The sequence below is a fragment of the Ursus maritimus genome, unplaced genomic scaffold (genome assembly GCF_017311325.1).
Source record: "Ursus maritimus isolate PB19 unplaced genomic scaffold, ASM1731132v1 scaffold_24, whole genome shotgun sequence".
NCBI classification, from domain to species: Eukaryota; Metazoa; Chordata; class Mammalia; order Carnivora; family Ursidae; genus Ursus; species Ursus maritimus.
In genome coordinates this window covers 44,884,416-44,896,503 of record NW_024424897.1, presented here as the reverse complement: position 1 = coordinate 44,896,503, position 12,088 = coordinate 44,884,416, and the positions used below count along the sequence as shown (strand labels likewise).

Sequence of the window (12,088 nt, the reverse complement as noted above, 5' to 3'; positions counted from 1 at the left end):
TCAAAAGCAAGGTCTCAGAGGGATATTTGTACACCCATGTTCATAGTAGCCTTACTCACAAAAGATGAATGGATAAGCAAAATGTTAGTGTGTACACACACACACACACACACACACACACACACACACACACTGGAATATAATTGAGCCTTAAAAAAGGGAGGAAATTCTGACACATTCTATAATCTGAATGAACCTAGAGTACATTATGTTAAGAGACATAAATAAGTCACAAAAATACAAATATTGTATGATTCCTCTTATTTGAGGTACCTAGAATAGTTAAATTCATAGAGCTAGAATGGTGGTTGTCAGGGACTGGAGGAAAGAAGAAGAGTTTCAGTTTACAAGATGAAAAGAGTTCTGGAGATTGGTTGCACAATAATGTGAATGTATTTAATGTCATTGAACTATTAAAAATGGTTAAGGTGACTCTTCCGGGGATGGCAGCTACAGGCCTTCAGAATGGTCCAGTGGTTGACATACCATCCTTGTCTGTCCTACAATGCAGCCTCTAACAAAACTAGGCTTCCAGAACCCCTGGTAGTAAATGGTTTACCTTTATACCAAGAATGTTGGGAAAGCACCAAAACCCACTGTGGCATGTGCCCAGGCCAACTTCAAGGAGCTGTGACACCTACGGTTCTTATGAGGTTGTCTAAAACGAAAACATGTCAGTGGAGCCCATGGTGGTTCCATGTGTGCTAAGTGTGTCTGTGACAGGATCAAGCATGCTTTCCTTATTGAGGAGCAGAAAATCATAGTGGAAGTATTGAAGGTACAAGCACAGAGTCAGAAAGCTAAATTTAAAAATGAAGCTCTTTGGGGGCACCCGGGTGGCTCAGTCGGTTAAGCGTCCGACTCTTGATCTCAGCTCAGGTCTTGATCTCAAGGTTGTGAGCTTGAGCCCTGCATTGGGCCCCATGCTGGGCGTGGAGCCTGCTTAAAGAAAAAAAAAAAAGAAAAAAGAAAAAAATGAAGCTATTTTGAGTAAGAAAAATCATAAGTCTTGTTTTATTTTAAAAAATTAAGGTGAAAACTATAAAACATCGATGAAAGAAATTAAAGATGACCCAAACAACTGGGAAGATGTTCATCCTCATGGATTGGAAGAACCAATATGGTTAAAACGTCTGTACTACACATAACAATCTACAGACAATGCAAAATACCAACATTTATCACGAAACTAGAACAAATAATCCTACAATTTGTATGGAACCACAAAAGACCCCAAAAAGCCAAAGCAACCTTGAAGAAGAACAAAACTGGAGGTATCACAGCCCCAGATTTCAAGACCTACAAAACTGTAGTAACCAAACAGTATGGTACTGGTGCAAAATAGACATATAGATCAATGGAACTAAACAGAGAGTCCAGAAATAACCCCAGACATTTATGGTCAATTAATTCATGACAAAGGAGGCAAGAATGTAAAATGGGAAAAAGGCAGCCTCTTCAACAAATGATGTTGGGAAAACTGGACAGCTACACAGAAAAGAATAAAACTGGACCACTTTTTACACCATAAACAAAAATAAACTAAAAATGGATTAAAGACTTAAATGTGAGGCATGAAACCATAAAATTCCAAGAACATAGGCAGTAATTTCTTTGACATCAGCCATAGAAACATTTTTCTAGATATGCCTCATAAGGAAGGGAAACAAAAGAAAAATTAAACTATTGCAACTACACCAAAATAAAAAGCTTCTGCACAGCCAAGGAAACCATCAATAAAACAAAAATTCAGCAACCTATTGAATGGGAGAGATATTTGTAAATGATATATCCAATAAGGAGTTAATTTCCAAAACACATAAGGAACTTATACAACTCAACACCAAAAAACAAATAATCCAATTTTTAAAATGGGCAGAAGACATGAACAGACATTTATCCAAAGAAGACATACATATAGCAAATAGACACATGAAAAGATGCTCGACATCACTGATCAGCAGGGAAATGCAAATCAAAACCACAATGAGGGGCTCGCCGCTGGCTCAGTCTGAAGAGCATGCGACTCTGATCTTGTGCTCATGAGTTCGAGCCCCACATTGGGTGTAAAGATTACGTAAATAAATGAAGAAATAAACTTAAAACCCACAATGAGACATCACCTCACACCTGTCAGAACAGCTAAAATCAGGGGCGCCTGGGTGGCACAGTGGTTAAGCATCTGCCTTCAGCTCAGGGTGTAATCCCGGCGTTATGGGATCGAGCCCCACATCAGGCTCCTCCGCTATGAGCCTGCTTCTTCCTCTCCCACTCCCCCTGCTTGTGTTCCCTCTCTGGCTGGCTGTCTCTATCTCTGTCGAATAAATAAATAAAAAAAATCTTTAAAAAAAAAAAAAGAACAGCTAAAATCAGAAACATAAGAAATAACAAGTGTTGGTGAGGATGTGGAGAAAAAGGACCCCTCCTGCACTATTGGTGAGAAGGCAAATTGGTACAGCCACTGAAAAACAGGAGAAAGGTTCTTCAAAAAATTAAAAATAGAATTACCATCTGATCCAGTAATCCCATTACTGGGTATTTACCCAAGGAAAATGAAAACACTAACTCAGAAATATATATTCATCTTTATGTTTATTGCACTATTATGTACAATAGCCAAGATACGGCAGCAACACAAGTATCCCTCGACAGATGAACAGGTAAAGAAGATGTACGTAAATATACACAATGGAATATTACTCAGCCATAAAAAAGAATGAAATCTTGTCATTTGCAACATCTATGAACCTAGAGGGCATCATGCTAAGTGAAATAATCAGTCACAGAAAGACAAATACCATATGGTTTCACTCATATTTGGAATTTAAGAAACAAAACAAATGAACAAACAAAGAAAACAGACAAACAGAAAAACAGACTCTGAAATACAGAGGACAAATCGGTGGTTACAAGAGGGGAGGCGGGTAGGGGAGGGTGAAATAGATGAAGGGGATTAAGAGTGCACGTACCTAGACGAACACCAAGCAACGTGTCGAGTTGTCGAACCATTATATCGTACACCTGAAACTGATGTAACACTGTGTGCTAATCATATTTGAACTAAAAAAAGATACATAAATAAAAAGTAAAGGCGATGAAACAAAGGTAAAAAATGGTTAAGATGGTAAATTTTGTTATGTGTATTTTACCACAATTAAAAATAAAAATAGACGATTTTAATTTATTTTCATTTTTTAAAAGAGTTTATCTATTTGTCAGAGAAAGAGAGAGCACAAGCAGGGGGAGCGGCAGGTAAAGGGGGAAGCAGGATTCCCGCTGAGCAGGGAGGCTGATGTGGGGCTCAATCCCAGGACCCTGAGATCATGACCTGAGCAGAAGGCAGATGCTTAACCTACTAGCCACCCAGGCACCCCAAAAAATAAACAATTTTTAAAAGAAGAAACGAGGGGTGCCTGGTTGGCTCAGTCAGTTGAGTGTGTTTCTCTCTTTTTTATTCTCTTAAAGATTTATTTATTTATTTTAGAGGAAAAGAGAGTGAGTGAGCGCAGGGAGGGGCAGAGGGAGAGGAGAGAAACTTTAGCAGAATCTGTGCTGAGCATGGAGCCCGATGTGGGGCTTGGTCTCAAGACCCCAAGATCATGACCTGAGCTGAAACCAAGAGTTGGACACCTAACCAACTGCGCCACCAGGAACCCGGACTGTGCTATGCTATGCTTGATCTCGGGGTTGTGAGTTCAAGCCCCGCACTGGGTGCGGAGATTACTTAAAAATTAAGTCGAAAGAAAGAAAGAAAGAAAGAAAGAAAGAAAGAAAGAAAGAGAAAAAGAGATAAATAGACCATTAAAAATAAAAAATGGGGGGCACCTGGGTGGCAGAGCGGTTAAGCGTCTGCCTTCAATTCAGGGCGTGATCCCGGCGTTGTGGGATCGAGCCCCACATCAGGCTCTTCTGCTATGAGCCTGCTTCTTCCTCTGCCACTCCCCCTGCTTGTGTTCCCTCTCTCACTGGCTGTCTCTATCTCTGTCAAATAAATAAATAAAATCTTTAAAAAATAAATAAATAAAAAAATAAAAAATAAATAAAAAATGGGGAAATGCCTTTGTTACCTATTTTACTTGCTAATTGGATCACATAGTTAATTTAAATGTTTAAGAAAGAAACTGCAGTTGTGCACTGATCTTCAAATGAAAAGAGAGGTACAGCGTGTGAATGCTAACAGTAACCATAAAGCCTGGTGCAGCTATCTTACTATCAGACAAAGTAGACTTCAAGGCGAGAAGCATCACTGGAGATACATTCGTAATTCATAACTTCATATTTCATAATAATGAAATAGTCAACTATCTGGACAATATAACAATTCTAAATGTCTATGCTCTTAATAATATAGTCTCAAAATAGAGCAAGCAAAAATCAATACCACTGAAATCGAAAAAATCTACACTCATAATGGGAGGTCTTAATACCGCCCTCTTAGTAACCAAAGAACAACAAATGAGTAATCGGATATAAAAGTTATAAAAGATTTCAACACCAATTTAAAAAACCTGATTTCTTTAGCATATGTAAAATACTAAACAATTGCAGAATATAAATTAGGGGCGCCTGGGTGGCTCAGTCGTTAGGCGTCTGCCTTCGGCTCAGGGCGTGATCCCGGCGTGATTGGGCTCCTCCGCTGGGAGCCTGCTTCTTCCTCTCCCACTCCCCCTGCTTGTGTTCCCTCTCTCACTGGCTGTCTCTCTCTGTCAAATAAATAAGTAAAATCTTTAAAAAAAAAAAAAAAGAAAGATTATCAATTAGTATATTATTAGGCAGATGAAACATTTACCAAAATGAGTAAAGTGACAATATTTTTGAGTATCAACAGATTTTAAAGTATTTGAATCATGTGGAGTATTTTCACCAACCACGGTGTAATAAAACTCAAAATGAGTAACAGAGGGGCGTCTGGGTGGCTCAGTTAGTTAGGCATCTGACTCTCGATCTCAGCTCAGGTCTTGAATTCAGAGTCGAGAGTGCAAGCCCTGCATTGGTCCCCACACTGGGCATGGAGCCTACTTTAAAAAACAATAACAGAAAGATTAACTAGGAAATCCCTGTATGCATGAAAGTTTTAAATATATTTCTAAATAATCTATAGGTCAAAGAAGAACTCCCACTGGAAGTGGGAAATAATTTCAATTAAATGCTAATATAAATATGACATACCCAAACTTGTGGGATATAACTGTGCTAATTGGAAGTTTATGGGCTTAAATACATATAATTAGAAGGGAAGAGAGACTAAGGATCAGTGTTTGAAGCAGCCATGTCAGGAAGTATTTTTAAATGACAGATTAGACCCAAAGAAAATGGCAGAAGAAATTATTAAGGGCAGAACTTAATGAAGTAGAAGGCAAACATACAACGGAGAATATTAATAAAGACAAATGTTTGTATTTTGAAAGTACTAATTGCTAAACTCCTGGCACAAGTGATCAAGAACGGGAAGAGAAAATGTTTAATAACCATTACTGGGGGCACCTGGGGGCTTCGTTGGTTAAGTAACTGACTCCTGATTTCAGCTCAGGTCATGATCTCAGGGTCCTGGGATGGAGCCCCACGCCGGGCTCCCTCCTCTGCTGGGATCCTCTCTGTTCCTCTTCCCCCTACCTGCTCGCACTCTCTCTTTCTCAAATAAAGAAATCAATCTTAAAAAAAAAAATAACCAATATTTGGGAATTTAAAAAAACAATATCATTATGGAGTCTACAAATATTTTTTTAAATGATATTATGGACAACTTTATTTCAGTAATTTCTACCTTTTGTTGAAATGGGCAAATATGAGAAAAAATAAAACTTACAAAACGGACACAAGAAGATGGAAAATATGCATAGTTCTACACTTAATTTGAATCAATACTTAAAGACATTCCCACAAGTCGCTCCAGGCCCAGATGGCTTTATCATTTGAATTCTACTAAAATATTTAAGGAAGAAACTCCTAATTTCACACTAACTTCATGGGCTTTAGGGTCCTTGTCTGTAAAAAGTAGGTGTGGAACCAGCGAACTTCAGAAGTCTCTTCCAGGGGCACCTGGGTGGCACAGCGGTTAAGCGTCTGCCTTCTGCTCAGGGCGTGATCCCGGCGTTATGGGATCAAGCCCCACATCAGGCTCCTCCGCTATGAGCCTGCTTCTTCCTCTCCCACTCCCTCTGCTTGTGTTCCCTTTCTTGCTGGCTGTCTCTATCTCTGTCAAATAAATAAATAAAATCTTTAAAAAAAAAAAAAAAAAAAGAAGTCTCTTCCAGTGTCAGCCCTTCAAAACTCTGCTGGTGCCCCTGCTGGCAGGCCCTGGTCCAGAGGGAAGTTAAGGATATTTGGCTTTGATGGAAAAGTTTTCAGAATTCTGAGTTTTAGAACCCGCTGATCACCACTGGATGAATGGGAGTCACCTGGGCTCTGTTCTCCACGCTCTGTAATTTGCTATTGCCGTTGCTGTCTCAACTGAGATGGGTTCCCCTCCAGTGGTCCCATAATCCCCCCATGCCCTTTACTCCCAGAGGAGCCTGTTTTAATTATCTTGCTTAGATATCATGCTAAATATTTTACATCCTTGTTCTTTACATCCTTCTTCCTAACTATAGGTTAACAAGCATGCATTATTTAGTTTTTTCTTCAGAATATAGGGTCATAGAGATGAATATCAGTTTTTGCAATCCCAGAGAAGCAATCAAGGAAATTAACATACATATAGTTACTTGCTTCTGTACCAACTAAATCCAATTTTCTATGATTTTTGAATTCTTGTCTCCCTTAAAAAAATCTTCTCCCTACATGTCAGACTGTTTGCAGTCTCCTTACGTATTACAAATGTGTTTTCTTAGCAGCTACAAATCCCTTTTTCTAATGTACTGCTTTTATTTTTCCGTGAGTTAAGAAAAGAGATTATCAGGCATATTCAGATTGTGTGCAAAGTAGGAGCAAATAAACCCCAGTGAAGGTAAAATGGAAAAGTTTACTGAGATACTCACCTATACACAGACTCTTCCCCTTTGTTCAAGCAGATAGTAGGACTTTTTTTTTAAAAGATTTTATGTATTTAAATGAGAGAGAGAGAGAGAGAGGGAGAGAGACTGTGCCAGGGAGAAACAGAGGGAGAGGGACAAGCCCACTCTGCACTGAGCATAGAGCCCAAGGCGGGGCTCGATCCCACGACCCTGAGATCATTACCCCAACCAAAATCAAGATTCGGATGCTCAACCAACTGAACCATCCAGGTGCCCGGATGGTAGGTCTCGTTCTACTAGTCTCAGGGATGGTTTACGGCTCCTATTGAAGAAATAGGGATTGAGAAGAGATGGATTTCTTCTGATGATGGTTTCTTATGACCTGGGGCCTTTGAACTTGGGTGGGAAAAAAATTATATCTTTATTTTCACTAACATGCATCTGAAACATAGTATTTCCTTCCGTTATGTATGTAGGCAACAAACCACTGTTGTACTAGGAGTGCATGTGCATTTGGCGTCGGCAGAAACAGCGACTTTCATATCTTACTATGGTTGCTGCAATATGCTGAGCTATTGTTTACAGTTACCACTACTTCAGAAGTAGTAAGTTACTACGTCCATCACCAGATCTTGGTATTTAATGTGCTTTCTTAAAAATCCATACATTATTGTATCAGAGGTCGGTTTTTAAAATACTTTGGGGGCACCTGGGTGGCTCAGTCGGTTGTTTCCAACTCTTGTTTCGGCTCGGTCATGATTTCAGGGTCATAGGACCGAGCCCTGTGTCAGGCTCTGTGTTCAGCAGGGAGTCATTTTGAGATATTTTCTCTCCCTCTCTCTCTGCCCCTTACCCACGCTTGCGCGTGCGCTCTCTCTCTCTCAAAAAAATCAAATAAATAATATCTTTTAAAAAATAATAAAATATTTTGGCAATCCTACATGAATATTTCCCCCGAGGCTGATGGAAGGAAAGAAAGAGCGAGCAGACGGTTGTGATTCTGTGATTGCTCTGGGAGGACGTGGCAGCTCACTGCATCTACACACAGGGTCCCGTGTCATCAAGTTGGGAGTGGAAGCAGTTGACAGACCACTGTGACCTGTGAGACCACTGCCCAATGGGGCCTCCAATAAAAAACTCTCCCAACGGTATATAACTCATAGGAATGAGGAAACCCACCCCCCCCAGCTCTATTTCTTATACAACTGAGTTTGAGGGCTGAAGTTGTGGCAGTTACAAAGGCTTCTCTAGTGACAGAAAGGCATGGCTTCAGTTATAGGACTTCTGTCCATCATAGACATAAACAGCATGGAAAAGCTTAAATACCTGTGTTCGGATCGTAAGACCTGGCCCAGATTGGCTGTATATATTGCAATATTAAATGAAAAAACTGCCCTTTGTATTACAGTCATGTGGTCTTATATATGACCGTTAAATTTATTTTTATTTTTTTAATTTTTAATAATTTTTGTTAAGGGGCGCCTGGGTGGCTCAGTCGGTTAAGCATCTTCCTTCAGCTCAGGTCATGATCCTGGGGTTCTGGGATCAAGACCCACATTGGGCTCCCTGTTCTGTGGGGAGTCTGCTTCTCCCTCAGCCCCTCCACCCCCACACCCCAAATGTGCTCTCTCTCTCTCAAATGACTAAATAAACATCTTTTAAAATAATAATAATAATTTTTTAGAAGTCTAATTGGGCTGTTCAGGGGCCTTCGATGGAATTCCTGAATAGTGGCTGTTTCAGGTGGGGGCTGAAGTATGAGTCTGTGTGCTGGTCAGGGCTGTGAGAGGTCAAGTATAGTCCTGGCCTCTCCATTTGTTGCCTCACAATTCAGGGGACCAAACTGGGAGCCCAGACATCTTTGCATTGAGTCAGTCTCCACTGCCTCCATTAGGCTCTCCACTGGCAGCCTCACAGACAGGCTCGGCTCTCTGTTTCATTTCATCCCATTTCTCCATATCATATATAAACTCTCAACTCGTGAGCTGAAAGAAGGACCAAGCCAAAAGCTTCTTCCTCCTCCTTTCTACCTTGTCCACAAATTCCCTCCCCCAAAGAGAATACCCCATTGATGGTGAACAGGAGGACTAGCCCTCCCCCCCTTCAACTCTGTCAGAGAGCTTGTTCCCTCACCCCTGTGGCCCCTCCTCAGGCCTCTCTTGCCCTTGCAGGGAGAGGGCGTAGGGTTTGAGGGAGAGGTAAGGGTCGTGCCCAACCTTTCTATTATTCCTGACCTTTCCTCTCTACAGCTGGGCCTAATGCGGGAAGAAGAGTGTCAGGCCTCAGCTTGCCAGATTATGCAGTGGACCCACTGACAGGCGAGGCGGGCTCCTTCTGCCCCCAGATAGTGTCAGCCTCATCAGCAATTTCAAAAGCAACATCTTCTAAGAATTGAGTATCTTGGCCTTGGATGGAGCCGGGGCAGGACTAAGTGGCTCTATGCCCTCCTCCCTCACCTCCATGCCTCAGCAAGCAACAGGGAGGCAAGGTAATGGAAAGACAGGAGGCCTGGGTTCTACTCTAATATCTGCCATTAAATCATTCCTGGCCCATCCAGGTCTCCTTCCCATCCAAGCCTTAATTTTCCCATCTTCAATATAAGTGAGTTAAGGGACACCTGGCTGGGTCAGTTGGAGGAGTGTGTGACTCTTGATCTCGGGGTCGTGAGTTCCAGCTCCACGTGGAGTATAGAGATTACTTAAATAAATAAAACTTTTTAAAAAAGTGGGTTAAACTAGATGAACTTTAATTTCCTTTCTACCTCTTAATGGTCATTGCATGCTATCAGTGTCCCAAAAGACGATATTCTCCATCTCTTAGGCAAACCATAGGCTCTGTGGGAATGATGGGCCTACCCCAAGTCACACAGTCAGAAAGGGGGATGTGGGAGATTGGAACTCAACTATTTAGAATCCTAATCCATTCAACTGCATTGGTCATGGCAAAACCTCACCTCAGGAGCTCTGCCCCTCATTCCAAAAGTCTTTGAATTAGGAAACATGGCAGAGGGAGAACCTTCAGGGCCCAGGACAGCCCTAGGCCTGCTGCTGAGCTCAGAGGGAATGAGGAAGGGAGCCAAAGAAGCTCATCACCAGAGATGCAAAAGGAAGTCTGACGACCCAGCCAGATGTGAGACTGGTGAATGGAAAAGAGTGGGTGCTAGGGATGCATTAGGATAAGAAAAAGCACCTGCTAAGATGGCTTGCCTGTTCAGAAAACAACGTTCCTAGCACCGTTCTGTTGTCGCAGAAAAATGCCATATGAGCTAACCATGCAACCAGCTCGGCTGGGCAAAGAGGCCATTACTTAGTGACAGGCACAGTCTATGAGACACAGCCTGGGAAGGGGCAGGACAGGTGCTTGCCCCAGTCTCTGAATGGTGAGACGTAGGGGGATTTTTACAAGCTTCTATTGGCCTCTTCAGGCTTGACATCTTACTTCCTGGTCCATAGAGCCTGTTGGAGGAGAGAAGGGGTGGGTGCAAAGGATAAATAACTTTGAGAGACCACAGCAGCAGCCAGGGAATCTCATTTTTCTTCCTATTTTTTATATTTTGAAGTATTTGATATAGCCAAAAGAATTTGTTATGTACATACGGTCATATGCATAATAATAAAACACACGCCTGTGAGCCCACCACCCACGTAAGAACTGAACACTGCCCGTGCTCAAATGTTTCATCCCCTGCCTGGCCCAAAGGTGACCACCATTCTGAATTTGTCCCACAATATTTTGCTTTTCTTTCTACTTTTTCATACATAAATCTCTGCGCAGTATGTTTAGTTTTATTTTTTTAATTTAACAAGAATGTATTTATTCTATGAATTACTTTTTTCTCTTATTATTGTTTCTAAGATTCTTCCGTGCTGATGCGTAAATCGTTCGTTCGTTTGTACTGTATATAGTACTCCACCGTGTGAATACACTACAGCTAATTTATCCACTTTTTTATCCCAGGGCTTTGGGATTCTTTCTAGCTTTTTACTGTTTTCAACAATGCTGCTAAGAACATCCTGGATGTTTATGTTTCCTGGAGCCCAACTGTAAGACTTTCTCTGGGGTATATACCCCGGAGTGGAATTATTGGGTCAAACTGTTTTTCAGAGTGGTCGGACCAATTTGTGTTCCACTTACGAGAGTTCTTGTCGCACTACATCGTCTCCAAGAGTTGGTGCTGTTCTCCCACTTTCTAGCAGCATCCCTAACTTTGGCTACTTCTGCTGATGGCCGAGGCTGGCTCACAGAGCCGGGGGTGAGCACGCTGAGATGTTTCTATGTACCCCCGTATTCCTAACTGAGTAACACCACAGGGAAGAGAGGAAATGTAAGTTTAGGGATAGACTAGGAGACTTCAAGTCTATGTGACTATCAGAATCCCTGGACCCTTTTGGAGAATCTGATCCTTTTGGTAAATCTGTGAGTTCTGCCCTAACCCTAAGCACACTGAAGCTTGGTCTCCTTCGGTGACTGAAGATGCTTAATTCATTTGCCTCCCTATCAGCCCCCACAGCCTCTCCTGTTTCTTAGGTGAATAGTATTTACCTCCTCCCACGCCCCCCCCGCCCCACTCTGTGTTTCTCCAGGTGTAGCCCAGCAGCCGTCTCCATCAGAATCAGCTGGGGTGCTTGTTAAAAATGCAGATTCTCGGGGCGCCTGGGTAGCACAGTCGTTAAGCGTCTGCCTTCGGCTCAGGGCGTGATCCCGGCGTTCCAGGATCGAGTCCCACATCGGGCTCCTCCGCTATGAGCCTGCTTCTTCCTCTGCCACTTCCCCTGCTGTGTTCCCTCTCTCGCTGGTCTCTCTGTCAAATAAATAAATAAAATCTTTTAAAAAATGCAGATTCTCAGAGCCCTCTTCAGACGGAATCAGACTCTCCGAGGTGTGGCTTAGGAACCTACCGTTTAACACGTTCCGCAGATGGTCCCTGCGCAGGTCGAGGTTTGAGAGCCGCTGCTTTAAGCACCGCCATTAGGGAGGTCAGGCCGAGGGCCTCTCCGGAGGTTCAGACACTCTCCCAACAGCTCCTCCGTGAGGGCCAAGTTAGACTCTCATCCTTCCATGACCCTTCCCCTACCTCCACTGTCCCTCAGGGCAGAAGGAATAAGGAGATCACTTTAACTGAAGTGTCTGTGTGT

At 42.2% G+C, this 12,088-nt stretch overlaps 1 pseudogene; it reads left to right on the top strand.

Annotated features, from left to right (window-relative positions):
• The first annotated feature begins 366 nt into the window (after window positions 1-366).
• Window positions 367-859, top strand: LOC121105054 (annotated as a pseudogene).
• The last annotated feature ends 11,229 nt before the right edge of the window (window positions 860-12,088 follow it).